Genomic DNA, 5,352 nt, shown 5'->3' on the forward strand with positions numbered 1-5,352 from the left:
GCGCAGGGGCACGTGCAGGCGCGCACGCACTTGCACACGCACGCCCGCGCGGTCTTGCACAGCAGGCAGGCGGGCACGCAGGCGCACACGCACACGGACACCCATGCACACCCATGCGCACCCATGCACACACACGCACACACACGCACACACATGCACACCCATGCGCACCCATGCGCACACACCCACAGGCACCTGCACATGTGTACACACACAGGCCCACATGCATGCGCACGCACACGCACACACACCCCCACACGCACACACCCCCACATGCACAACACCCCCATGCACACCCATGCACACACACCCACGTGTACACACACACGCCCACACGCATGCACACACACATGCTCACATGCACATGTGCGCCCACACGTGCACACATGTGCACACATGCCCACACACGCCCACGTGCATGTGCACGCATGCCCACATGCACCCCCATGCATGCACACACACACGTGCACACACACCAGCATGCACACACACGCATGCCCAGCTGCACGCACAAGCGGGCACGCACACGCACGTGCAGACACACGCAGAGGCAGGCACACCCCTACACACGCACACCTGGGTGCAACACACGTACACGCACGTGTACGCCCGCCCGCACCCTCTGCAGGGGTCGGCGCCCCCCCCTCCTGGCAGTCGCCTGCCCCCACCCTCTGCTCATGGCCCTCCCGTTGCTGCAACACGTGTGTGTGTGCATGTGCACAGGCCCGGACACACATGTGCACGCTTCCACCTGCTCACAGGGTGCTCTGGGTGAAAAACCAGCAAGTTTTAATGGCCTTTCCAGAAGCCTTCCCCCGCCGCTCAATGAAGGCGACGACTTTTTACCATCCCTGGGGTGTGCAGCAGCACCCAGTGCCCTGGGCCGCCCCTCGCAGCCCCTGTGCCCGTGCGTTCCCGGGGCCGCGTGTCCCAGGCTGCAGGGGCACCCGCTGCGGCACCCAGCCTGGCCTGCTGCTGCCAGAGCCCTACGAGGGCTCCTTGTCCCTTGCGGCCCTCCCGTTCCCATCCTGTGAGGATGAGCTTTGGGGCTTCCCGAGCGCAGGGCCGCCCATAGCGTCCTCCTTCGCAGAGAGGGACGGCTGCTCCGGCTCTCGGGGTGCAGTGGAGCTGTAAGGCAGAGGCATCGGCTCCCAAGGGAATGACGTTTCCCCACCGTCACAGCTCTTCGGGCATCCAGCTGAAATAACAGCCAGGAAATAACAGCCAGGAAATAACGGCAAGGAAATAACAGCCAAGGAAATAACACCCAGGAAATAACGGCAAGGAAATAACAGCCAAGGAAATAACGGCAAGGAAATAGCCAGGAGATAATGGCAAGGGAATAACAGCGAAGAAATAACAGCAAGGAAATAAGGGCAAGGAAGTAACAGCCAAGGAAGTAACAGGCAAGGAAATAACAGGCAAGGAAATGACAACCAGGAAATAACAGCAAGGAAATAACAGCCAAGGAAAGCCTCAGCAGTTCCTCATCAGAGCAAGGGCTGAAAAATAAGTGCGGGCATCGTCGCCGTCCCACTTACTTTAGCTCAGACCTGTTGAAAATCTCCTCCTCCTCCGAGGTCTCTTCATCGTACAGCTCAGCCATGGATTCTTTAAGCTGGGAATCGAGGGGTTGGTACAAGTCTCTCAGCCACTGAGGTTTGGTTTTGCTCAGATCCGATAAGCGCGAGTCCTGGAAGGCACCAGGGAAGGGAAGGTTTCGGAGAGGGTGAGAAACGGCCGACAGTGCAGGTAGTGGGCAGAGGGGCAGACCTGGCACGGGCTCCCAGCCCTTACCTGCTCTTTAACGTCGTACTTGCTCTTGCTCCATCCCCGTGGCAGGAGTTTTTGAAAGAACCTGAACAAAAAAAAGGAAAAGAAGGATAAAAAGTGGAGGCAGTCATTGGCAAGAAGGCTGCCTGCACCCTGCCCAGCCAGGGAAGCAGCTAGTGTAGGATTCAGGCAAGTGGCATTTTACAGCGCTGCAGAACATCTGGATCTAGTGGGTTAAAGGGGGAGAAAAAAGGCTTTTGTGCATCATCACCCTAGAATTGGCCTTGCCCTGTTCACAAGCAGGGAGGCTTGGCCAGGGAGGGCTGCAGCGGGTGCTAGCACCCTGCCAGGGCAGAAGCCTCTACCTGCTCAGGGTGACATTTCAGCTGACCCTAAGGAGGGTGAGGAGCCCCAGGAGGAAGGGATGGTGCTGGCCGAGGTGGCTGGGAATGAGTCCTGGATGTGAAAGGCATCTGGAGAGGACAGGAGTGAGCTCTTCACCCGCCTCTCTGGGGAGCGGGGCAAGGGGGAGATAGGGCAGAGCTGTCACTGGAGAAGAGTTTTGCTGGGAACCAGAGCAGGGAGGTATTTCCTTGTGGTTGGGTGGCATGTTCGCAGGGACGTGGGACCACAGGGGAGGCCAGGGCCAGCACAACCACCACATCCAGGGTACAGCATCACCAGCATGGAAAAAGGCTGCCTGGGTGAGACGTGAGCTTATGGCCATCCTGATCACTCATGTTTTGGGGGCCCTTTTCTTGGTCTCGTAAAAAAGCTCCATTTTGTAAGCATAGACTGGTGAGTCTTGGGCAGAGTTAAAGAGGGTTTGTGGCACAGCAGTGGCATGGTGCAGGGAGTAATTACCAGCTCAGGCGTGATTTACCGGTGCTTTGGGGTTGGGAAGCGGCTGGAGGTTTTTGGGACCAAACCTGGTGAAGGAGAGAGGGAGAGAGAGACTTTAACATCAGGATTTTCTCATCATACTGTGCAAAACAAGGAAGGCCGAAAGGTTCTTCCTCCACCCGAGCCTGTTATGTACATGTGCATGTCTGTGCCAGCAGCCATGTTTTTTAGAAAGAGCCCATCCTTCCTTCTCAGGTCCCCGCTTTTCCCTGCCTCCGGAATGACCTGAACTCCCAGAGCTCTCCTAATCTCAGCAATGTTTATGTCTGCCTTTCTTATCTGCACCGTGTTTTACAGGGTACTCCCCTCCTGTTTAACCCCAGTCTGAAACATGTAGGTAGGCTTTTAAAGAAACAAAACCTCCAAAGGGAGGCTGAAACTCTGTGGGCATGCTGGGTCCTCTCCCTGCCTGTCTCTGGCACTGCCCTGAGCCACGTGGAGCTGTGGCACCTTGCAGGAGGGCTTGATTTTGGCAAGAGGGAAGGGTAGCGGGGGAATCACTACATGGCTGAAAGCAATCAGTGCCGGCAGGAGAGCAGGACAGGGTCAGGAGAAGCGCCTGGGAGGTGACTCTCTGGGGCTAGGGATTGTGGGATAAAACTCGGGGAAGGGTTGAGGGGAGATGCTGTGATGAGAGGGAGCCCCCTTCAAGGCAGCTGTTAGGAAAGCTGGAAAGCAGAGCTGCAGACAGGTGGTGACAGATGCCAGGACAAGCTCCCCCCCAGCAGGCTTGAACTCGTGTGGAGCTGTATGGTGTGAGTGCTGCGACAAGCTCCAAGGTTGGAAAAAACATCTCCTGTGCTACCCAGTGTGTCCACGGGCACCCGCAGCGGCACCCTGGGGCTCATACACTCACTGAGTGGGAAGGCACCACCCTGCCCCTGTGTGCTCCAGCAACAAGGCTTGACTGACAGCTGTCTGTCAAACGAGTTATTGGCTTACCTCGACGAGACAAATCACTGTGAGATTAATCATGATGATGAGAGAGACTGATATTGCTAACAGGAGCCTGTCACTGGAGGTGTACTCTGTTTTCCACTGGGAGAAAATGAGAGAAAATCAGGAGGGGAGAGAGACATGCTCCTTCCATTCCCCGTGGTCCCGAACGACACATCCAGCAATATCCAGCATCTCTCCTACCTTCCCTGTAGATTTCCTGCCTGCCTCCCTGGCCATGCCATTGGACACATTCCCTTCTAGGAGACACTGGCCTGCAAGAACAGAGGCTTCCTGGTCATCTCGCCTCTCGCTGAGCAGCTTTATGAGCAGCCCCGTCTTTGAGACCATCTTTGCACAGGCCAGCTGGAGCTCGGGCAGGCTGCAGTCCATCCTCAGAGCTTGGGCCACGTGGGCGATGAACACCCGCAGGGCTTCGTCTGGGATGAGCAAGCGTAGGTGATGATTGACCTTGGTTTCAAAGAGGTCCCCTTGAACCTGGCTGTCAGAGCTACCTGGTTTGTTGAGGAAACTGGATCCTTCCTTTCGTTGCTTCCAGTGTGTTTCTGCAGTTTGAGAGACAGCTGGTAAATGCCCACCTAAAGAGAAGCCCTCTTCTTCAGCCATGTCCTCTAGCATGCTGCCTGCAGCGGAGGGGTTGTTGTTAACCAACAGGTTATAGAAAAAACGCTGGCTTGGGTTTAGTCTCTGCTCTCCTTTACTTTCTGTTGGTGTGGGCTCTTCCTCTGGATTCACATTGCCAAACGTCTTGTAGAAAAGAGGATTACTTTTATTCAGATAGGGGCTGTCCCCCTGCTTGTGCTTTTTGTAAATCCATACATAGTCCTGCCTTGGAGGTGGTGCTTCCTCTGCATCTTCTACATCCTCCACATCCTCCATCCCAGGAGTTTTTTTGGTCTGTTCCACAGTATCAGAATAATTTTGAATCTTAAAAGACCCAGACAAATGAGGGGCCTCTGTTGGGGAGCGTGAAAGGGAATGTTTCGAAGGAGGTATGGATATTTTGTGATGTCTGAAGAAGGAGATTTTGCCAGTGGGGTTTAACCTGCCAGCTGCTTCCCAGGGGTTTAATGCTGCCTGGTTCCAACCTACGTCACGCTGCTTTTGCATCCAGCCTGTGGTTGTCTCTCCCTCCACTGCTGGGATCTTGTACACCTCATCTTTCTGTATGGCAGGCGCTGGCAGGGGTGAGATGGCATTTTTCACAGTCACGATGCTTTTAGCCTCGTGCAGCTTATTCTTGAGCTTGGCCACTAACGCCTTTGCTAGAACATAGAGTTTCCTTATATCAGTTTCACTGGTCCCGTCCATGTACCGAATACTCAGCTCCTTACTGTTTTTGCCTTCCTGCCTGGATAGGTGCTGAGGGGAATATGAGTTTGTTCTGGAAATGTAATCGTTCGGGTCACTGAGGTCACCACCGGTGCTGGTCAGGCTCAGGACAACCGCAAGTGTTACAGTTTCATGGTCTCTGAGCGAAGGCTTCTTGGGCTTGAGGTTCAACACCGTGCTGGCGTTCAGTTTTCTGGATTGTACCGCTTCCAACATTTCTCCTTGTCTATCCGCCAGAGGATCTGTGTGAGCTGTAAAACACCAAGAGAGCAGATCAGTGACTCGGTGTCACGAGAAGCTTTCTGCCAAAATACAGGGTCAAAGGTTTACCCCGAGCAGCAGGCGCTTGTCTTGAAGACAAGGGAGTGTGTGAACTGAATGGTGGAT

This window comes from Egretta garzetta, unplaced genomic scaffold, assembly GCF_000687185.1.
Source record: "Egretta garzetta isolate BGI_Z169 unplaced genomic scaffold, ASM68718v1 scaffold488, whole genome shotgun sequence".
Lineage (NCBI taxonomy): Eukaryota > Metazoa > Chordata > Aves > Pelecaniformes > Ardeidae > Egretta > Egretta garzetta.